Genomic DNA, 12,145 nt, shown 5'->3' on the forward strand with positions numbered 1-12,145 from the left:
AATGCCCTATTTTAAATTGTAAAAAATTCTGGAAAAAATTATATACACCAAATGTATAAACTGACCAAACTTTAGGCTTTATGAATAACACTGAAATAGTTAAATCAAACTGTGACACATCTTGTGATCTTGTGATTGTTTCCTTAATATATATCAACTCAAGTAAAAAAAAAAAAATGTGTGCACCTTTTAGAATGAAATCTCTCATATATATATATATATATATATATATATTCAGTAGAGCATCCTAATGAGGCTGTTACTGCAAAAAGTCCCATTTTTTATTTATGATAAGCAAAACAGGGCCTTTTGACCTGCGCGTTGTCCCAGAGACGGATGTCATATTCTCCAGAGAGAGAGAACAGGTCAGAGAAGGTCAGCTTTTAAAGGCACTCCTGCCTCTCTTCTCACTCTATGTTATGGCCATTACAACCAATCCCCACTCTCTTTTTCTCTCCTTTGTCTTGCTGTGCATTATACAGCACGCACGCACACACAGATCATATGGAACACATAGTCATTTTTCAGCCATCATTAGTGTGGCAGGCGGACAGATTTATGGGCAGCCTGTAGGGCCACAATAATACAATCAGCAGGCAAGACAGTACAGATGAACATTACGGACTGTTTTTCAAACAAATCATATTGCATTATATAAGTTCAAACAGTACACAAATCATCTCTAACAGTACGCTTTTGCCATAGCGGACCTGTTGCGTGTCAGAACGGTCCTCTCTGCCGTAGTGCCTCAGCTGAGAACTGACAGAAATGGAAGTAGTTTCTCCATTTAATGAGTATTACATGGGCTTTTGTGTTCACATTACACAATGATTAAAAACAGTGTTTATAGAGTAGACAAATCACAAGTGTGGGAAGTTTTCTTGTTAAGCAAAGAGGTATAAAAGGTATTATCAGCAGCACGGTTTGTTTGTTTTGCATTTCATCATGAGCGTTTGCAGCGCCGTCATGAAATAAGTGTGTGGCGTTCATTCAGGGCCATTTTTACAAGGGGCAGGGGTCAGTTTTCCAGCGCTTCTGTCCGAACCCTCCGGAGGTCTAAGTGGATCTATATCGCACCATCCAGACTCGGGCTCCTGTGTTCTTTTAATGCCTTCTGCACTCACATTAAGAGACACCTAAGCCCCTGTCTGACAGCATGACTGAGAGGGGTAATTAGGCTAAACACCCTCGGGACTCGCTACTATGTGCGTGTGTGTTACAAAGAGAGTGAGTAAAAGTGAATTTGTTGGGTTAGTGCGTATCTGCATTTGTTCAGAGTGAATCTGTGCAGTGTACGAGTTTGTGCACGTGCCCGACAACCCCATCCGTCATAGTGTGGCCTTTCGAGCCTTCTTTGCCACACTATATAACCTTTTCAAATTATGTCAATGTGTATTTCAAAATGAATCAATATGTCATACTGTGGCCGATTGTTCACATCTGCTAATATATGGACATGGGTCTAATTTGTGGTTTGGTAAAATGACACATTATCACAGGGTGATCCATCACGGCGTCCTAAGTGACAGCCGGTCATCCTTTCTGCCCTGCTTACTGGTGTCATATGATTGCTTAATATGGTGAACATGACAAAGGGAGATTGAAGAGGATTCAATTTGGGCCACGTGACTGGATGGCGCAACTGTCCGGGAACCGATCCGTTCCCACCGCGCTTTCTCTTGGATGTGTTTAACTGGGAAGCACTTAATACATTAAGCTTGGACACAAATTTCTTGCTTATTCAAAGCCAATCCAATCCGATAATAAAATATAGTTAGATAAATATGGAAATAAATTTAAATGAGATTAATTTCTTCTTACTCTTAGTCGTGGCCCTGTTGCTGTTTTTTTTTTTTTTTTTTTTGTCACGTAATCCTCCTGGTTAATTAGCGTTGACATTTAGCATTAGCTCCCAGTGCGCAAGGCCTTTACTTTCATTAAGGCAAAAACAAAACGTTCAGAATGTTCAGTGCCATCTTTAAACGACAACAAATAGGAGAAAGGTCACACACCGTAGCACTTTGATCACTACAAAAATCCTAAAGGAAGTCTAGTATGCTAGTTCCCTCGTCTTGCTAACTCACAGTGTCTCAGCTCAAACTGACAGCGTTTTACATGTCAGCCTGTGACTGCTGAACCTACACAGCTAATGCTGTTTGAACAGATGTTGTTTTTCATAAAAATATGCCATACATGTCAGTTTACTTTTCGGTGTCACTTACTTTGTAAACAAAATCGCATTTGTTGCTCAGTGAGAAAAAGAAGAAAAAAACCCAGCCGATTTAACTCACATATTGAGATGCTTGGGGAACATCGGACATGTGATTGCGCGACAGTCCTCTGTGTTTAATATGATCCGGCTCCTCACTGAGCTATTGTTTGACTGTGGTAGAGGATGAGGCACAGGAAGTGTGGGAGAATTTCAGCTCACAAAGACGATCTTCACGTTTAACTAGATTAGTCCAGCCGTCATCCTAATCCACTTCAGCAAAACACATCTATAGGGACGTCTTGGCTGTTGTAGACGGGTTCAGCGAGGGCCCTGTGAATGGTGGTTTTGATGATTGTACAGCTAGACCATTGTAAGCGGCTTTATTAAAATTGAAAATCAGCCACACTGGGACTCAATGAATGGTTCAGGAATTTGCATTTTCGATAGGGGCTTTCCTGAGCTGCAACCATAAAACAATTTTCTATATTGCACCCCAAAGTAATATCTTAGTCCTTAAATAGTGGTGCTGTATAATGGTTAAACATCTGCTTAGGTTATCAAAAGGCTGTCGGTTTGGCGTTGGATTTCACCACTGCCCTTGAGCAAGAATATATATATTTTTTTTAAATAAACACACACACACACACACACACATATATATATATATATATATATATATATATATATATATATATATATATATATATATATATATATATATATATATATATATATATATATTGTATTGGGTAATGTGTATTGGGTAATGCGTAATTGTAATGGTTTTTATTGTGCAGTGTGGGGGCATACAATAAAAATGTATTGTGCACTATACAGTACAATTTATAAGGTGCTTCAAAGAAATACATTAATTTTCTATTTTTTTTTAATTGCTTGTACTGGAGAGCCAATCACTTGTTCACAGTATAAAAATAAATAAAATCAATAAAATAAAACTTTATTACAACAACAACCACAAAAAAAACATATATAAACAAATCACACACCTACAAAAACTTTCATGTTAGATGTGATTAATCGATTTGACAGCACTAGTTTTATTAAAATATATATATATACATACATGAAAAAGTATATATATTAAAACTTTATTTTATTAAGCAAGTTCAAAGTGTGATCCTTTCGCTAGAAAATAGTCCCAAACATAACAGAAAGTTGCTATGCAACAAAAAACAATGATTCAATAAGGCAACTACTGATACGGTGAACAAAGTTGTTACAACATCATGGGAATATAATATGGCTTAAATGCTGCACTGACCAAATAACATCCAGGACCTGGAACTATACATTTTATAATGTCTAATATTGCTATCATTAAATTTACATTCATGCATTTAGTAGACGCATTTATCCAAAGTGACTGAGAAAGAGGAACAAAAGCAGATTTTTATGGAATATCAGGACTCCACACTGCAGCCATCACTTTTCCATGCACGATCAGCTGTTGGCTTTGACAGTAGAGATGTTACTTCACAGACGGCACACGTTAATTAGAGCCTGTTGGAACAGATGCCCGTCTATCAGCCTGCTAGAAAACCATTCTACCATGCATTCACCATCATTTACAGAAAAGTCTAACTTCACAGACGTATGTACAGATGAATCAGCATCTATTATTCCACAACCACACTTATTTTAGTCAGGAAGTCTTCAAAAGACCTCAAGGAAGTCTTTAAATGACCTTGGCTTTTACACTAAAAGCGAATATACTGTAATTGATGCTGTTTTGTATCTCACTTTAATCAAACAGTTCATACAATCGCCTTTTGCTTGTTTTCATTCCAAGTCATAGCATTTTCTTTCAAAGCATTTCCTGCCTCAAATTTTCATTAGCTATCAAAGTTCCTAATTCAATTTGAAAAGTATGGCGCTTTAAATTGCATTACATGCATGGGCCGCATCGTGCCCGCTTAGATCAGCGCTACAGTGAGATGCACGCTCAATACTGTTGACCCATGCAGGAAAGAATGCGCTCGATGCATTCTGCCATGCCAGAAGAATAATAGAAGAAAGGGGGGAGCTGTCACCATCTATGCTATTTGTTGTCCTTGCTTTCCACCAGGTCCGGGCAGGACGCCAGTATTCCCATTGTGAGTGTTCTAGTGAACCGCTCAATAACATTTGGTTGACTTTCCTCTTTCAAAAAGGGCATTATTTGGGGGTTTTGTGGGGAGTTGGTGCATCGTACAGGAAATTTTTTGTCCAGCTAGTGCTCAGTGGAGGTCTGGATTTCCTCTAACCCTCTGCAGATGTGCTGTTCTTTGGTGCACAGCTGGCACTCGTTTCTGGAAGAGTCTGCCTTGCCGGTTGCAGTTGATTGTGGGGTGAAAAATGAGCGTCGGTCCTGTCTTTTTTCTGGCGTGTTCCAGAAACATTGTGCCACATCTTGCAAACGTTAAATCGCAGAATGCCCCATCTGAGAGCTAGAAAGGAGATATTAAGGAAAAGATTATGGTGGATGATGCCATTCTGTGAGCTCAGGGAAATCTAGATTTACTTGCCTTTGGGCTTTCGGCCACACAGGTATTCAGGTACACTTTTTTTTCTTTTTCTGGCTAAAAATCATCCAGAAAGAGGCCAGCAGACTGACATGTAAAATATCTTTTGTTGTACTTGACATTTAGGGACAGTGAAATCTCAACTGATACAACCTAAGAGGTAAGATGAATATATAATAAATGTATTTATTAACTTTTACAGTGTAGTTAATGGATTAGGAATCATGGAAAATGTTTGCAAACTTATATATATATATATATAAACAAGTTTTTACGTTCAGAAAGATAATCTACCTGTCATTGATATATCTCTCCTGTTTCTAAGCAACATGTGTGTGCAATTAGATTATTAAGATGAGTATACGGCACATTTATGTAGAAATCTCTTTATCATTTGTTTGCATTAAAGGGGTCATATAATGGTACATGCACTTTTACAAGTTGATTGTACTGAAATGTGTGTTGGCAGTGCCTGTACACAACCATCATATAATGATAAAAATCCATCCAGTGTTTTTGTTTTAATCTCCATATATGTTTTCCCCTGCCTCAAATTGAGCCGTTCGTTTTTGTGACGTCACAAAATCGGACGCCCCTCCCACGATTGATAATTGACAGCAGCGTTTCAACACAGACCCGCCCTGAGCGAGCTGTCATCGTAGTCCGCCATTGTTGATACACTGGAGCAGAATGGTGTCAAACCAATTTTGGTGTTCTGTTCTTGGCTGTAATAATAAACACAGCAGTCATTTTAATGTTCCTAAATTCGAACCGCTGAAGACGCAGTGGCTGAGTTTTATTATTGAAGGCAATATTCCCAACGATCAACGTAAATGCTTTTATGTTTGCGTTCTCACCAGACTGCTTTATAAACGAGGGTCAGTGTAAAGAAGAAGTGAGTGTACATTTTTATAAACCTTTAACAATGAATCTTTGCAAATCGCTTGCAGCTTCACGATGAATGCGGTTAATGTTTACACTCAGGGTATATTACGGCATGTTTTCTGTGTAACGTTACGACGTTCTCAATATAATTCATAATCCCACATTTATAATGAACAACGCGTTATGGTTAATGTGTTATTAAAAACTGTGTACACAGGTGTACATTACGTGACATTACGTTAACCAACCATTCAGAAACGTCCTGTTCGAGCCTTACTTGTCGAACTTCTTCGGGGTCGTCATCTTTTTCCGGGTCCGAGTCCGGTTCAAATTGGTATGGTTGCACAGATGTGTCCTCAGAGGCTCCCGCTGACATTCTTGTTCCAAAATATACCCTCAACTGTTGTCAAGGCAACACTCCACGTGCGTTTGTGTCAAAACACCCCAAAGAACAGAGGGGCGAAGTGAGCAAAGCTCATTATCATTTAAAGGCATATGCCCTGAAACGGCGTGCTGAAAACAAAGCTGTTTTTGACCAGGTAAAATTAGTGTTTTCTTATAATACTAAAGAATTTTTAATAAAAGTATATTACAAAGTTTTAATTTAGACCCTAAAGATTCATATTAACTTGTACAAAAATGTCATTATGACCCCTTTAACATTTCATTGCATTTATGCATTTGGCAGACCCTTTTCCATTCCAGGTTTTTTTTTTTTTTCAGGGGTACCTTTCAGTGACTTTTTTCCAGTAGTGAAAAACATTTTAATAATCTAAAGAACCTGTTCCCACTATAAAGAACCTTCTTGTGTAATGGAAAGGCTGTGTTGTTAATGGTTCTTCATGAAACCAAAGAAGCCAATAAAGACCTTATATTTCTTAAGACTGTAGTGCTATCACTTGAGCTACGGCAACTGAATTTGTCTCAGTTTATTTCCACACAGGAAAATCCTCAAGCTAGCTTTCTGAACATTTTTAGCAGGCTAAAAAGCCAAACTGCAATCACAGGATTTAGCTGAGTGGAGATTGAGCTTGTTTAAATCACACTGTTCTCCCAAACTTGGGTTACAACCTGATACCTCAGCGAGCATTGATTTCCCCAGCATACTGAAACACTTGTCGCTCCTGCATCACTGCATGTACAAAAAAAAAAAAATAATAATAATAAAAACCAATTGGAAGATTGAAAGTGGAAAAGTAGTCTTGTAGTCGTGATATATCTGAAAAAGCAGAAAAGGGAATGAGAAGCAAACTAAGGCTGCAGATGGAGTGAGAGAGCGAGAGGGAGAGAGAGAGAGAGATAGAGAGAGAGTGCCACACTTCTACTCTGGTACTGTAATGATGAGTGATTGGAGGGAAAGATGATCTGGTACGTTGGACGAGCAGAAGTGGAGAGATGAGTATACTCGTGGATGGAGATTAAAGATGATGATGGAGGGCTGTCTCTCGCACCTCACAGCAGAGAAAATAACTGCACTGCTACATTAAACACAATGCAGCGCTGATGATTTGATCTGATACATTATAGTACATACAGCATATATTCCGTATTCGATTCTGACAGTTACATGAAGCTAGATCTGCATCACAGCAGCATGTGAAAAATGTCCAAAACATTATATAACTCGAAAAGGAGTTAATTTAATATTAAAAAAAGAGGTTAAGTAATTTAAACTGGTTTAACAAGTTGATAAAATTCCAAGCCCTTGTATAACCATCAAAAAAGACCATCTAAGCTAAATATGTAGCTAAACTACTAATTTCTTTAATTGAAATAAAGACACTTTAGTTTAGGGTCCAGTTCTCACTATTATCTAGTTGCTTGTTAGCATGCATATTACTAGGTTATTGGCTGTTTATTAGTACTTTATAAAGCACATATTAATGCCTTGTCCTCCATGATGACCATATTCTACATCCCTTAATTCTACCCATACCTAACCTTAACAATGAATAAGCAGTAATTAGGAGTTTATAGAGCCAAGAGTTGGAGTTAATAGTTAGTTGGACCCTAATCTAAAGTGTGACCATATGTATATACGCACCCACGCACACACAGAAAAGTACTATATATTCTTGAAATATAGTTCAAACTGCTTGTCTAATGAAATTCGTGGACCTGATATAAATGTTCAGTAAATAAAAAAAATAAAAAAATGATAAAATATCAATTAAAGTGTAAATTGCAGATTAACCACCACAATCAATTAAAGTGTTAATTAAAGTGCTCTACATATATATATATATATATATATATATATATATATATATATATATATATAAATTTCTGTCTTAAAATGCGTTAAAATAACATTTATTGGGGTTTCTTCAAAGGTAGCATGTTTTTTTACCGTAACTGGGTGATGACGTCATAACAGGGACTAGCAACCCGTACTCTGCTAGATTCCTACTGTTTGCGGTTTGACTATGGAGAACGACTGGGAGACTGAAGAGGTGGGAAACCATCAAATTCTTGATGGACCACAGCCCTACAATTTTGAACCAGTCAGGCGTGAGAGAGGGGAGGAAATTGTCAGAAATCTGGTGCTAGCCCGGATAACATTAGGAAACAAGCTAAAGTCTTTTCAAAATCTTGCCGTCATGTAGAATAGCAAGAAGGGACAACAACTGAAGACATTATTTACTTACATGGTGTTAGTGGTCCTAATCAGAGCTGTAGAGATGCACACACTGAACAGGCACAATGGCGCTTTTGCTGGCATCTGTTGACAGAACGCGATATTGCCTGTGCTAAAACGCAACTAATTAACAATGCTCATTGTCAGAAAGAAAAAAATAGATCGATGTCCATATCGCTGTGTTTGACAGGTGTTTGTGTGGGCTATGCCACCCAATGGAATCAGCAGTGGAGAGTATGTGCTGTCGTGAGGTGAACGCGTTTTGGAGTTTAGTGGAGCATCTCGACCCGCGACCGGCAAATCTGACGTGCCTTACACAGCATCCTGGTTTTGACGCATGCTGCCTGAACCAGTTTGTTTTGCGCATAGCTTACTCTCATTTCAGACAGGATCACGGTCCTCTTGAAGCCAGCACGCACGAGTATGTTTACAATTCAGTAATTTAATTAATCACTTCTGAATCTAAAAAACGTTTCTACTAAAATCAGCTCGCTTCGTGGCCACAAACTTCCCCCAGGCACGAATCAGCCGTTTGTCCTTGGGGAACTTGTGGAGCCTCTCTCCCGTATTAGAAGTATTTGCACAAACACAATAGTTCACCATTTTTGTTACTTGCCGTTAGACTAACGGTAACTCTAGGCTTGGAGTCCCTGTTATGACGTCACGCCCAGCCTATTATTCATATTATATTCGGCATTTTGGTATAAAAAACAATGGTGGGCGGTTCTTATCTTTATGTTTAATAAGCACATTGCATTATCTTCGTAAAAAATTTTACCTGCAATTTACACTTTAAAAAAATCCACCCGATCAATTCCTGTAACCCTTAATTGAAAACTGACTTTCTTTTCAAAATCTTTTTTTACTAATCAACTGTAAATCCAGAGCATTTTAGATCAATGAGGTCAATTCCAGTTTGAAAAGAAGGCGTGAGTGCGTTTCCAGTGAAATGTGCACTTCTCCGCCCCCGTTCACTCCCAATCCAATCCCATTTCCAGAAGACTGCAGTCCATCCTCAGCCCATTTCCACCAGCCCCGCAGCAAAAGATGGGAACAGACACTGGTGGCTTGATCAATTTCACTAAGACACGCCCACCATGGAATGGAGAACCTCTGGCAAACTGTGCAATCGAACAGCGCTGTCAGTCAAACCAGCCTCTGACACTTACCAAAAGTAGTTAAGTTAATGAAAAATCCACCCCCCTCCAACTGAAATAGAACCCATCACAAACAACAGTGTGTGAAAACGGCATTGAAGGGGGGAAACATCTTGAATAATGCAATTACTGAAACAAAACAAAAAATAAATACATTTTTACACAATGTGCCTCAGTTTGCAGAGGTATCCAGTCGCAAAGGAAAATAAAAGGCTTCATAAGGCTTCAGGGCTCGAGTTAAAAGACTGCAGATGCTCAGGAGAGATCAGACTAGAAGACAGCAACATGTTTCTGGATTTCCATTCAATGCCCCTAATTACACAATTTATGATTCTCCAGAGGACCTCAAGGGCTGCTAAATAAAAGAAACAATTACAAACATGCAAACAGAAAAGGAATAATTGCATCTGTGACTATGCCACGCTGCCTGGAGACGTTTCGTTTGACTGAACTCTGTCCTCCAGTGACTGGCTCCTTAAAGCTGCTGCTTTGCTTTAGATTACGCTATCTTCTGAAGTACTGTTTGCCAAAATTACACTCGCTTAGATTGCTTGAAAAGAACCAATTGAGAACAGAAATGGCCCTGTTGAAAGGACCAGCATACTTTGTGTTCGTTTGTTGGTATCACAGGTATTCATGAGTGATGTTTAAGTAGATATTTTTTGTATGGACAGATATATGCTAAAACATACAAAATGGACGTATATTGACATAAATAGCCAACATAAATTGACATACATCTAACATAAAAGTATTCATGTATGCATATATATATATATATATATACTTGAATGGCAATATACACCCATTTTCTATCTATGTACAGTAAAAGCAGTAATATTGTAAAATATTATTACAAATTAAAATAACGGTTTTCTATTTGAATATATTTATAAAATGTAATTTATTCCTGTGATGCAAAGCTGAATTTTCAGCATCGTTATTCGTTAGTCACATGATCCTTCAGAAATCATTCTAATATGCTGATTTGGTGCTAAAGAAACATTTCTTCTTATTATTATTATTATTATTACTATTATCAATGTTGAAAACAGTTGTGCTGATTTTTTGAATTTTTACATTTTTGTGGAAATGGTGATACTTTTTTTCAGGATTCTTTGATAAAAAGAAAGTTCAACGAACCGCATTTAATTATATTTATTAAAATGTATGTATTTGGATTTATTTAATATAAATCTTATGCAACATTATAAATGTCTTCATTGTCACGTTTGATCAATTTAATGCACTCTTGATAAAAAAGAGACAAAAAAAATAAAAATAAAAATATGGAAACATACATTTTTTTAAATATATTATTTAGGTTATTATCCGTTTACATGATATTTAGTTATATATTTCTTTATTAAGTATTAAACATGTTTTGGGGGGAATTTAAAGCACAAATTAAGGCTATGCTAGTCCAACAGCACCAAACTAGTCTGAACTATACAAAAAAGACCGGGTTAAGTTCCTCTGGGAATAACACATGCAGCATGCATGAGAGAAGAACTTTATGACTCCAATTTATCTTGAAACAAGTGTTTGTGAAATGTAAAAATTGTAGCACGGCACCAGAAACTCATTTTGCATCAATAAACATGCTTTGTTCCAGTGCTAGAAACTATAAAACGTTTTACACTTGAAGTAATGAACTAATATACTAGAACTCCCTCTCCTCCTGCTATGAGAGTTCTTTGTCTTTGGTTAAAGACTGTTTTATTGCTCTTGGACATATCTGGATGTGTTTACATTTGAGGAGCTGATACCACACAAATCAACCCGCACAATAAAACTGTCCGCCACACAAGAACACAAGAAGTGATTCAGCTCAAATTCTGTTTCACATCAGCTAGTTGTACTCGCATTCAAACACACACAATTAGAAATCCTCTTATAGATTCTTGAGAATGACATCATTCAGGACTAAATTTCCTGTTCAGTTTCCCGCATGCAAACACTCCTTTTCAGATGAGAAAATCCAAATCAATATCCTCTGAACATATGGCTGTCAGTGGTCGCATACACAGTGTGCAAACCCTAAAGTGAGTTGCTGGATCGTGAAGGCATGAAAGTGCAGCATCTGTAAGACATAATGTTGGGAATGGTTAGACGTGCAATAAAGAGCCATCACGTGCCCTCTGGTGAAGAAAACCAGATCGAAGACGGAGGAAAACCAGAGTCTTTGGGGTAGACCACTTCACTCAAGCCCTCCTTGGGACCCTACTCATTAATTTTAGTACTTAAGCATTTTGTTTTCCCAGCATTGCTGTTTCAGCTTATTTATTTACTTTCCCTCAAATGCAGGGTTCTGAGAATAGACAAGCACACCAGCTAAGAGAAACGTAGCGTGCCAGAATGCATGTCTATTATGTGTGTGCATTTGAGCGTGTATGTTTACTAGCGGGGTTTTGAAACTAGGTGGTTTCTCTGAGTTCTGTTGTTGTCTGAATGAGAAATGTTTGTATGTATTGCTGAGATTAACAGCACCCCGGTCTTTGACACTGTAAACAGGAAAATTGCTGTGTGTTGTTTCTTATGTCTGAGAAAACATGCGAGAGGAAGTGGTTGTGCTGATATGATAACATCAGCTTCAGGACTGTAACATGATGAAGCAATTGAAATAGAAATGACAACCGATTCTGTCCTTTCATGTTAACCAGCTGTGGGAGATATAGGGGCTGAGCCTTAACACTTTATTTTACAGTGTATTTGTTTTACATATAATTAC

This window comes from Siphateles boraxobius, unplaced genomic scaffold, assembly GCF_051911475.1.
Source record: "Siphateles boraxobius isolate OS27281-9 unplaced genomic scaffold, OSU_SipBor_1 1, whole genome shotgun sequence".
Lineage (NCBI taxonomy): Eukaryota > Metazoa > Chordata > Actinopteri > Cypriniformes > Leuciscidae > Siphateles > Siphateles boraxobius.